The sequence below is a fragment of the Manis pentadactyla genome, chromosome 8 (assembly GCF_030020395.1).
Source record: "Manis pentadactyla isolate mManPen7 chromosome 8, mManPen7.hap1, whole genome shotgun sequence".
Classification (NCBI taxonomy): domain Eukaryota; kingdom Metazoa; phylum Chordata; class Mammalia; order Pholidota; family Manidae; genus Manis; species Manis pentadactyla.
In genome coordinates this window covers 25,179,068-25,191,609 of record NC_080026.1, presented here as the reverse complement: position 1 = coordinate 25,191,609, position 12,542 = coordinate 25,179,068, and the positions used below count along the sequence as shown (strand labels likewise).

The following is a 12,542-nucleotide window of genomic DNA, read 5'->3' as shown; positions in this document are numbered from 1 at the left end:
CTGAGAATTTACCAGATACTTTTGAAGTGCAATTTTATCTTATAAGGAAAGTTTCCATCATAGGAGTGTTCATGATCACATGACTTTGTCTGAATGAGAAATTCCTTGGCCTTGGCAGTTAAATATAACTTTCATGATTTTAACTTTTGTATCATTTGTGAATTTCATAGTGAGATTTTATAATCTCTTTGAATTTACTCTCCTTTGGAGCCATGTGCCTATTATCTGCTGGTCTTGCTTTCTTTGTATATATTTTTTCTTTCATCCTTTCTCATGTCCTTAGTTTCCTTGTGTTCTGTTTTATATTTTCAAATTTTTCATTCTTATGTTTCTCTGTGCAGGATATTGAGTTTTTCCGGTAGCAAAGAAGCACATGCATCAAAAAAAGGGCTACATTTGGTCATCACATGTAATCACCACATATTAGTTAAATCCTTGTCCCTGGTGTCTGTATCCCAGAGTCAACATGCCTATGAAAATGAGAACACACAGAACAGAACAGAGCAATATGGCTTCATATAATTAAAAAAAACTAAAATAAAGCCAACAAACTTTCCAGCATCCAGGGCTTTGTCATGGTGTAGGCGCTGATTTTTCTGAGTGTCTTGACCTCTCAGCCAGTTTTAATGCTCGATCAAACAAGGGGGTCCAAATTAAATAAGCCCCAAAGTCTTCCTTTTGATGCGCAGTTAATGTTTCCTTCTCCCACTTCAATTAGACCATCTTCATTAGGCTTCCTCCTTCGCTATCACAGTTGTTAAAATGAAAAGCCTCTCTCGGAGAGCCGCAGCTCCATCATGCAGGCCTGTACCTGTGCTGGCAGCATGCTTGTCTTCTCACCTCATATTGCCTTTTGCTTGGGGAGGAGATCCCTGCCGTGCATCTCAAACTGAAAACTGGAAGAAAATTAAGTTGCTGTTTGGAGTTTGAGCGAATTATGGAAAACGGGCCCTTTTTTGTCTACCAGGCATGTTAGTATAAGCTATTACCCACCTTCTACCCCATTCCCTACAGTGGTAGCTGCAGTATGAAAATCTCATCTAAACTTTTTATCAGTTTGTACCTAAGGCAAGGACGCATGCACAAACCTGGCATTTCCTGCAGACTGTGGCTATGTGTTCAACATAATGGGCCATAAAGTGGCTGATAAGGCTGTTCTTGCCATCTTAATAGCTGACTTAAGGCATTGAAATGTAAAGCATTGTAACTGAGTAATAATTAGTTTCTAATTCAGACGAACAAAGAGTCAAGTTAGTTATTTGGGAGCAACATGTGAGCCAAAACTGAGTATGAGCCAAATATGAACTGCTTTCAACTAATGGGAGTTCACTGTAGAAAAGCACATTATTTTAGGATGTCCCATTTTGTGTGGATATTTTATTTTTTCAGCTTTTGATATCCTTACAGTTTTGTGTGAGAATATTTAAATGCACACATGTGCAGGCTCAGTTGAAGCTTCAGGACTTACTCATCAAGGACCTCATCAAATGGGAAGCTGACATGTCCTTAACTGAATTGGCAGTGATCACATAGCCAACACAGAACGTGGATGGACAATTGCTGGTCTTTGGAAAGATTTTTATTGGTGGTGCCCAAAACTAGGGACACTGAAAAGTCAGAAGAACAATCTGATGGCTAATGTGTTTGTTTAAAGTAATATTATTTAGATAGTATTACTTACACTGTGAAATAGGTAAAATGCTATTCTCTATGTGTCATGTTTTGAGAATCTCCTGCCAAGGAAAAATCCCTCCAAAAAACATTTCTAGAATGTTCCTTCCTGGGGCTAAGGCAATGATAGCCTCTGTCAAGATGAAAACGTTAATGGGGAATCAACACACAAAGCCATCTTCAGCATGAACATCTGATCTGATCTAGGACTGGCAGCTCGGCTTCCATGAGTCATGAGTTCAGGACAACTAAATTTCAGTACCTTTATTGATGAAGTGAGAATCTGAAAAGTTAGGCAACTGGTGCTAACTTTCCTGACCGTAGCTGTGTATTGTCGTGACTAGTGCCCACTGCATCACAAACAGTATTTTCAAGAAATGGAAATTCCAGATATTGGGACTGAGCAGATAAAATGAACAAAATCAGAAAAGAAATTAATTCTACCTACTGAACTGCAGTTACCCAAATTATTTAGTCTCATAGAAACATATACCACAATAATTAAATTTTTTAAATCATGTGCTCAATTTGGGGTAGGAATTTAATAACTAATTTTGCATTCATACATTTTTCAATATGTTTTAAGAAGTTTTCTTTATAAATTAAAACCATATTATAATATGCAAAAACTAATTTTAATTGTATTTATAATATACAATGACATTTTAAATCATTCCACAAATTAATATTTGCCAAAATTAAGTTAATCAAATAATGAGATACATGACTGTTGAAAATTATATGAAAATGACATATTGTGTCTTGTTTGGTGTTAGGACTGAGTAGTAGAGTAAAATATAGATTGAAATGTAACTCTGTGGTATAGCATCATTAAAAAAGAAAAAACCTTCCACAATTGGATGTTTAGAATTCTTACATATTTCTTCTTTAAAACTACCTATTTATGTATACTTTAAAATTTATGAATAAAAAACTAAGACTATCTATTTAAGATTTCTATTAAAAAACATTTCTTGGCACAACAGATGTTGAGAGTCTTTATTTCTAATAAATGAAAAACCATATTGGGCATGGCAATTATTTCCTTTCCAATATTTAAAAAAATTTAGGTAAAATGTATATTTGAATAATTTTACAGATCGTAAGTATACAATTCAATGTGTTAATGTACTTAGTTGATGTACCTAAGAGTACAATTCAATGGGTAGTAGATAAATGTATATACCCATGTAGCCACCACCCTAGTCAAGCTAGAGAACATTGTCAGTATCCTAGGAGGTTTCCCTATGCCCCTTCCAGTCAACTGTCAGCTTGCTAAGCAGCCATGATTCATAAATTAGTTGTGCTTGTTCTTGAACTTCATATAAACGGAATCATATAGTATGTAATCTCATCTTTGGCTCTTTCAACTTGACATAATATTTTTGAAATCCAGCCATATTATTGTTCATATAAAGCATCCATTATTTCTTTATTGCTGAAAAGTCTTCAATTGCATAAGTTAGCCCCAATTTGTTTATTCTCTTCATAGATATTTTTGTTTTTTACAGTTCGGAGCTATTATGAATAAAGCTGTTGTAAACCATTCTGGTATACACCTCTAGAACTTATCCTTTCATTTCTCTTAGCAAATCCCTAGGAGTGGAAATACTTGTTCCCAGAGCAGATGCACATACCACTATGAAAAACTATATACACCTTTCCTAAGGAAAGGGTTGTCCCATTTCACACTCTTATCAATAACACATGAAAGTTTTATTTGTTCCACATCTTTGCCAACCCTTGGTATTCTCAGTGTTTTGTATTTTAGCCATTCTAGCTGGCATGAAATGGTATCTCATTCTGGTGTTATTAGCATTGTTTTGCTGAAGTGCCAAAGACAGCTTCACATCTGACAGAGGAATTTTGATATAGGTAATACATGGGTAATAATATAACTAGTATATATGGAATAGAATATTTTAGTCATGTTTTAAGAATTATTGTAATATTTATTCCCATCATTTCTAATTTCAATTTAATGTTTCCTATATTTACTAGGCATCACATAGTTCTGAACTTAATACATTATCAAGAATAAAGCAATTATAAGGATATATCCTGGCAAAACCATTATGCCCTAGTGATATTATAAGAAGCAATATGAAATCAGACTCAGCTTTCAACCTGTTGAAGCACTTCATTCAGTAACACATTGATATTGCTATTAGTCAAAAGATCTAAAAGCAATGGGTATGAAATATGTAATTGTCAATATACTTTCTGGTTTCCAAATTCTATGCTTTTAGGAAATACTCTGTTTTAATATCAATGATTGCACCATCTTTTAATACTATAACAAATGAAAAGAAATGTAAAACAAGTAAAGAAGATCTAGGAAATAGACGATAACTATAATAGTTAACTAAGGTTAATATTTTTAAAGTAATGCTTCTCCAAGTGCAGCTGTTGACCTTTGAACACAGTGGGTTTGATTGGAGTGGCTCCACTTACATATGGATTTTTTTTCAACAAATATATTGGAAAATGTTTTGGATTTTTCAGACAATTTGAGAAAAACATATTTTTCCCTAGCTTACTCTATTGTAAGAATACACTATATAATTCATACCTAAAATATGTGTTAATTGACTGTTTATGTTATCAGTAAGGCTTCTGGTCAATAGCAGGCTATTAATGGTTAAGTTTTGGGGGAGTGGAGAGCTACATGTGGGTTTTCCACTGAAAGGGTTCAGTGCCCATAATTCCAGCTATACTCATTTTTTTGTGAAGAGACCAGAAATTATGTCCTAGTGCTGGCTCTTCTATGGACAGTTCTTCAGTGTTAGGCTTTGTACTACCCTGATAAACTGAGGCTAAGAGAAATCCATCGATAGTATTTCAAAAGTAAAATATTCAATCAGAAGGTAGTATTCATGTATCCACACAGTAAGAAACAACTGATTCAGCTTTTCTTTTTCCTGTTGAGATGAATGGTTGGAAGAATTGCTCAGTTGTTTATTTGTGTATAGTCACAGCCTCCAGGACTTTACCTATTCAATTATGTCTGAGTTGACATCTGACTCTGGGGATTTCAAGGATTATAAGTTATTTCCCTACTGGTACCAGAGGCATTAAGTCCTATTTAGAAAGACATTGACTTTGCATGGAGGAGTTAAGAGATCTCAGTGAAAACTATAAAACTGTACAAATAATGAAGTAGTAACCACAGGACATAAAAATCCATCTGAATTCTTTAAAGGGTTATGAGTAATTTCCTGTGCATAAATAAATATTCTGAAAGGGTTCTGAAGCAATTTAGAGGGAAATCCAGGAGAGCATGTGAAAACCCACATGGCAAGCAGGATCACTTTTTTAAAAAGTTTGTCAATCTAATGAGCACTTAATTAAAGTCAACAGAGTCTCTAAGTCTCCAAGTAATTTTCAAAAAGAGCTTTTGGGAAAGGGAACGTTTTTCTCCATGCTTGCCCTCTTTTTTTCTTGTTCTTCATTTGTCTGATAACTGTGGAAAGCCTTTATAATATTATCTTTGGGGTTTTGTTCTTATTAACTCTTTCTACTCATCACGTAGCTCAGTTTAAGATCAATCAAATACAAACCATTTTTTTCTATTACAATTCCAATATTATGGTCTTAGAAAAGTTGTGCCAGTTGTATGGCGGAACAAAAAAATTTTCACCAAAATACAATTTCGGCAGACTAAATTTAGTCTTACAATGGCCTAATGAGATAGATAGATATGTGTAGTCATCTCAGATACAGTTTTGATCTGCTCACTTCTTGTCAGAAATGACCAAGAGGAATAAAAGGAGGAAGAGGGGCCCAGGAGGCAGCCAGGAATAGAGGATAGAATAGAAATATTAATTACTGAATACCTTGTTAAGAAAAAATAAATTACTTGTAAAATAGATGACTTTTTCAGAAAGCTTGGGCAATATAAAAATGCCTAATGTGTAGTAATCTGGTAATGTAGATTACTTCTTTCTTTGGTCAGTTTGTTCAGTTCCCTTTCTGTGTATAAACTGGAATTACTGTTGTGAGCTCAGAAACGACAACCCTCCATGCCCCCTTCCCTTCAGCTTTTCCACCTCCTCAATCTATTGACACTGGCTGGCTTAAAAGGGGAGTTGAGAAGTCTCCTAGGAAAATGCTGAAAACGTTTTCAGTTTCTGAGGCTCAGAAGTTATGCCTTTATCACTGATCAAATTGTGGAAAACAAGATGAATGTGAGAGGATTACAAGATTCCAAGGAGAAAACTCCATCCTGTAATTGGAAGAGGGAAGTAATAGTGCCTGAGGGATGGAGAAGAATGTTTTCAGGTAAGATGTGTCTGTGATGAGAAGGGCAGAAAATCAGGCACACTAGAGACATCTGTGCACTCAAAGGAGCAAAAGACTATCTGAATATAAAGAAAAAGTGGGTATGTTTTGTTGTATATATCAGTATGTTTTTCTAAAATGTATTGCTGTTTTTATGCATTTTCAGGTGATAAGCGGTAGCATCAAGATTTGAACCTAGAATGTCTGATTTGCAAAGTGATTGCTTTTAATCATTATATGATCTTGCCTCTCATTAAAGCAATAAGCAAGCTATTAAATATTATTAGTTGCATGTGTCATCACTCATTAAAATTTCAATTTTATTGCATATTTAAGTAGGGAGGAGTTATAAAAATTCTGAATTTTAGGACATTTAAAAAACTCTTTGTGTTCATTTTATTTTATTTTATTGGAAACTAGGGCTATGTGGCCACATATCAGACAACTACATAGAGTGCTTATGATAAAATCTAAATGCTTACAAAGGGAGGTTCTCCATGGTCTTCAAAAAGCAAATAGACAAGCCATTTCTTCTAACCACCATTTGCAGGTAAAAACTCATATTAGACAATACTCTTAAAGGGTTCTAATGCAATCTTACATACTGTGTTTGCTTTTACACAAGCGTTGAAAAAGTTAAACTTCAGTCCAGGCCATGTCTATTTATTATTAATTTTGCTTTAGTGCAGACGCAAATTTAGTGTGCCTTACTGTAAAAATAAAATAGTGTTTAGAAATTCCTCCTAGATGATCTTGAGAGGAGAGTTAATGCAAATGAACTTTTTCTATTTGTAACAAAGACAGTGAGTCAATGTCTTCTCCCAAAGACTAACTGCATGATATGAACTCTGTCACTCGGAGTGTAGAAATATTAGCAGAATTGACGGTACAGTTCCAACGATTAACTGCTTCCCTCTCTCAGAACATGAGCATTTAGGGGAGTTAAGAAGGGATGGAAGGAGCGAGCATGCTTTCTGCTGGCCTGGACCCATCTTCCTTCATTGTCTTTAGAAATAAACAGGCTGGAGGATGACACTTTATGTTCCTGCACAGAATTTCTTCCCAAGCATAAACTTAAAGGGCTTAGAACAGGACCTCATAAAACAATGCCTTCCAGATACCTCTGCATCAAGGAATAGTAGAAAATGAATTTCTAATGTTAAAAGAAAAATACCAAAAAAACCCCAGAATACTGTCAGAGCATCTTAAATAAAGAGCAGGACACAAAATATGGTAAAGCATATCCATACCAAGAAGAGCTAGGCAGAGTACCCAGGTCACGTGGTAAACTCTGACCCCTTAGCTCCTTTCATGTCTTCTATCTGTCAGCCCCTTTCTGCCTTTCTTTGGTGAGGTGGCCCATTTATTTAACACTCTCAATCCTCCTCATTTGAATTACAACAAGTTCTGTGAATGCTTGACCAAAAGAATAAGGTGAAAATGACACTAGGCTAATTTCTTGGCACACCCCTCAAAAGTCAATTAGTTTTCACTTCTTGTGTTTTGGAATAAGTTTCTTTCAGAATCCCACTGCCATGCTGTGAGGAAGCCCAAAGCATCCCTTGGAAGAGGCCCACTCAGGCCCATAGTTGTCAGCTCTAGCTAAGCTCCTAAATAATAGCTAGCATTAACTCCTTGGCAATAACTTGTAGATGAGTCAATATTGCAAGTGAATTCTTTATCTGAAGTCAAACGTCCAGATAATGACCAGTGATAGAGTGAGAATATCTTTCCAAACTACTGATTTTTCAACAAAATAACTGATTGTAATTATTTCATTCCACTAATTTTGGGGATGATTTGTTACACAGCATCCAATAAAATCAGAACATTTTCTAATAAACCTAACTTAAAATGGCATATTCCATTACTTCCCTTCTTGCTAATAGTCTCATCCCCAAGAATCCTTGGTCCCATCTGACTGCTGCAGACAGAATGTTCACCATAGACTGACTCATCTCTCTGGCTATATCCTGTCTTGTGTTTCTGATCACAGCTATAACCCCGTGTTTTCCAACCTCAGCTGCACTTTAATTCTTATTGGAGATCCAATATTTCTGTACCTACTTGCTCTTGTTTTCCGTCAATGTGTTAAGCCTCCTCCCCTTTTCCCCATCCTTTGACCAACAAATGTAATTTTTCTCTCAAACATACCTCCCAGTTCACAGAAGATAGAGAAGCCACCAGATGGAAGCTCCTCCAACACCTGACAGTTATTCTGTCCATTTCTCACACCTCTGTCCTTCACCTTCAACTTCTCCTTTACTATGTTCTTCTAAGGAGTATTTAACTACTGTCAAACCTTACCCATTTTAGAAAAATGTAGAATACTTGGACTCCACATTATCCTGCAGCCCTGATCCTCAGTTTGTCTTAATATCCAGGCTTCCTGGGAACATTCTTACATGCACTGCTTCCACTGTCTGGCCTTCCCGTCTGCAAGTACTCTAGACCAGTTTTTTGTTCTTCCCATTGTTGAACCTGATTGCCTTGGGACAACTGCATATTCCCCTATTACTATATCCACTGGATATCCTTTACCTATTTAACCTGATTTCTCTACAATCCTTGAATTTGTTGACCACCGCAGTTTTTTCTGAAATGTTTTGTTTCTTTAGCTACCGTTACTTGTTCTCCAAATCTTCTACATCTCTTACTGCTTGCTCCAAGTCCACTTTGCTACCTCTTCTTCTCCTGGCCCCTGCAACTTGATCTCATCCCCAGTTCCACTAAAGACAAGAGGATATATATCACATCAAATACATGTGAGCCCATGATTTCAACATTTATATTTCCGATTCAGATGTTTCTCATGAGAGCTAGACCTCTAATTAATATGCCTGTACGCTACTCACAGATATACCCAAAAAAACTTGTCCAAAAAAATATGCATTATTTTGACTACTATATGTACTTATTTTCCTATTTTCTTAAGTAAATAGCAAGACCATCCTCTCAATTGCTAAAGTCAGAAACTCAGGTATCATTTTGACTCTATGCTTTCCCTTATCCTCACATCCGAACATTGACTACACCGGTTAGTTGTACATCTGAACTAATCTCTTAAGTCTCTAAACTTCTTTCTATCCCCAGTTTAGAAAGGAATTATCTTTTTCTTATATAGGAGCCATAAGCTGTCCTCTACATTGCAAAATTATATTTGTAAAATTTAGATATGATTAGGCGATTGCCTCAATTAGGAAATGTTTCATTAGTGACTCTTTCAAGGTCCTGCTTTCCTCCCCAGTTTCATCCTTTACATCCTTGTTACTCCTTCCCCTGCCTTACGCTCTTTTTGGTCCCAGTCATGCTCACTGAACCTTTACACATTTTCTTCCTGCATATTATACAAACAGTCCTGTTCTACCTACCCAGCCACCATAGCAATTCTAGTGACCACTCTGGCCTCAGATTAAACTCCACTTCTTCCAGGAATCTTTCCTTAAAATCCAGGTTACATTTGCGATCTTTGAACATAACTGATTATCACTCAATACGTATACTGCACGTTGAAATTTTCCATTCTCTCATAGGTAGACTCCCCACATTGGCAAGCTTTGTGAAAATAGGCAATATGTTACTGTTTTAGATATCTATCCTCAATGCATAACCTTAAACCTAGCACATATGCAATAAATATTTTTTTAATAAATAAGTGAATAGCCCTCTCATTTTCTCCAATGAGAAAATTTAGACCCGGAGAGCAAATTGACGGATTCTACATTATAGACTTTTATGTGTCCTTTCCCTGCCAGTGGTACAAGAATTGTATTTGAATGTAAAGTCTTGCACTTAAGCACCTCAAAATACAGACAACACTAAACTTTGATGAGAAGGCCCCATTCCTTAGTCTATCTTTCAGATTCCTAACACTTTGAATACAGAAGAAAAAGGATGTTGTTGCTTACTTTCTAAAAAATGTCATCAAATAAGTTGTTTTCTTTGTTATTCTAACAATTAAATGTAGATATAAAAAGAGTGTCTTTTTGGTGTGTACTTAAATGTCTAAATGAAGTGTTCATTTGTTCCTTGAAACAAATATCTCTGAGGTCATAGTGTTGCAGTCTTTGTTTCTTGACAACTGAAATAAATGGAAAATGGAACATTTTCTCTATTCTGTTGATTTTCTTAATCATTGAACCTCAACACAATTTGTCCACTGGAATTTGAACCCCTGGTGGACCAAGACATTTATTTATTTTTGTAGCTCTGGCACTTGTCACAGTATCTAGCAAAAAGAAGGTAGTTAATTCATGTTAGGTGTATGCATAATTTTAAAACTGCTCAGTTCATTATGAAAACAGTGAGCAAAAAAGAGAAATGGCGTACATCATTTTATGACCTTTATCTAGTTCAGATCTACTTTCTAGTAGATCTTATGAGAATGAAGGGCAATCAACTTTCTCTCTTGAAAGAAAGAAAGATACCTCTAGGAATTAAAGATAGACATTTCCCTATTTGCAAATATTGTCTATACATAAACCTTATTTGTTTTTTCATGTGGAAGAACCATCATCAGAACCATAAACTCAGAGGCTGACCAGTCTGCATTTTATTACTATGGAGAAGATGTCTATTCATACAAATGCCAATTGCCTTATTTAATAAAGCATCTATAATTACTTTTAATTTGAATGTCAATTCTCTTTGTTGAAAGAAAACACTTAACCTTAGTAACATTAGGAAGGAAAACAGCATAAAAACTGGCTACATACATATTTAAAGTCATAAGCATAAAAATACTAATTAAGATAAAGCATTATACCGTAGTCTCTATAATAAACACAAATTAATAATCTAATCAGCAATGTGAGCACCTTCAGGAAATTATGACATGAATCATATAATCTTAGAAAAAAATTAAGTTAAGGAAAATGATGTGGACTTTCGTTAATGGCCTAGTTAATTTTTGACATGTTTGACGATTTTTTTCTGACCCTGTAAAACAAAATCTTCATCTGTTAATGAAGCAGATTTTTTTTAAAAGAAGTCTGTACTTTGTAGTTCCCCAAACAATCAATATGTGGAAGGATTTATGTAAAAGCTGTCAACCAGCAGAAGAACCTAGAGAATACAAACAAAATTGCTCTGACTATTCTTTAAGTAAGATTCTGAGATAAAGACAGACATAAGGCATTTCTGCCAGCCTCTTGGAGATTTAAAAATGGGAAATTTAGTTACCATTTCAGTGGCTTCCATTGTAATGGACTCCGTGAGGTGGTGCCCAAATTCCCCTTCGGGACTGAGGCATTTATTCCTCCAGCTACAAAGGGTTGGTGGCTGACAGTTCTTGGCTGAGTGCCTCTTCTGGAATGCTCTTGTGACTGGGTCATATTCACCTCCTTCCTGTGTCCTTCACCCCACTCCCCAGGACCGATCTAGAGAATGTCTCCAAAGAACATCCTGCACAGGAATCTCTGGTTCCTAGAGAACCTAATCTAAGACAGACATTCAGACTAACCCAGACAAACAAACAAACAAAAAATGTAAGGTACATGTTTATTAGGGCAATACAATGGTTTGAATATAAGAAATCTATATTAATCTTCTTTGTCTGAGACACTTTAGATGTGCCCAGCCATCTGGATATGGATTTGGTTCACTGATTTGACCAGGGGTTTTTTCTGTAAGCAAAGTGTTAAAGACATACCCAAGTACACACACACAATCTGTTTTGCACTTTTGTTGTTTATCTTACCAATATTGCCATTTCCCTATTTCTTTCTATTCCCCTATACTTGGCGTATATTTATCTTGCCACAACCAAATATGCTCAAAATTTACATAAATGAAAACAAAAATAAAATGCTATTCTATGTTAAATGACTTTGTTCTAGACTAAAAATGTGAAATCATGCCTTCCATGACTGCCTGAAACAACCATTTTCTACATTTACTGGGATCATAAGAAACTAGGACACTTAAAAAGAAATGGAGATTCTGATTCAGTCATTTTGAGTAGTCTGATAGACAGTAAGGTGATAGTGACTTGATCTGAAGGGAACATAATAATCAGGTAAACATGAGAAATTAATAACCTGGAGAGAAACCAATAGCTAAAGTCTTACAGCCTAATACATCTCAGATTTTAATATGTACAAATTAGTGGTATGTAGTTGGTAAAATGTAGTTTTGACTCATTAGTTCCGAGCTAGAGCCTGAGATTCTATATTTCAAGTAAGCCCCCAAGTCATAAGTGATTGGCCATGGATCACTGAGTAGTAAAAGTGTAGTTTATTTAGAGCACCTGGAAGCCAGGGCATTTCACATGTGCATCTTAGCTCTTTTGGAAAAATCTGTCCTTTGAAGATTGGTTTACAAAAGAGCAAATGCACTTTCTATATTCTTTTTGTTATTTATTTTTTGCAATTGATATCTGCAAAAGGGACGGAAATACATCCCTCCTAGTCCATATGAGTGATGAACTGTTCTCTAGTTTGATGATCACCACTCTTTCCAGATGGAGATGACTGTGACTCTCCTTAACCGAACCTTCTCTACTAAAACTCTCAATGCTGACCTCAGGTATTTTCAAATTGAACATTGACTTTTCATGCCCTCAGCTCAGCTTGATGAACAGATTTTTAAGG

The 12,542-nt window shown here is 35.6% G+C and overlaps 1 long non-coding RNA gene across 1 annotated transcript; it reads right to left on the bottom strand.

Moving 5' to 3' along the window:
- Window positions 1–357: 357 nt before the first annotated feature.
- Window positions 358–11,257, bottom strand: LOC130684541 (uncharacterized). The gene is made up of 2 exons (XR_008998824.1): window positions 11,134–11,257; window positions 358–896 (listed from the first exon to the last, which is right to left on the bottom strand). It is a non-coding gene; the product is annotated as an uncharacterized LOC130684541 (long non-coding RNA).
- Window positions 11,258–12,542: the final 1,285 nt, after the last annotated feature.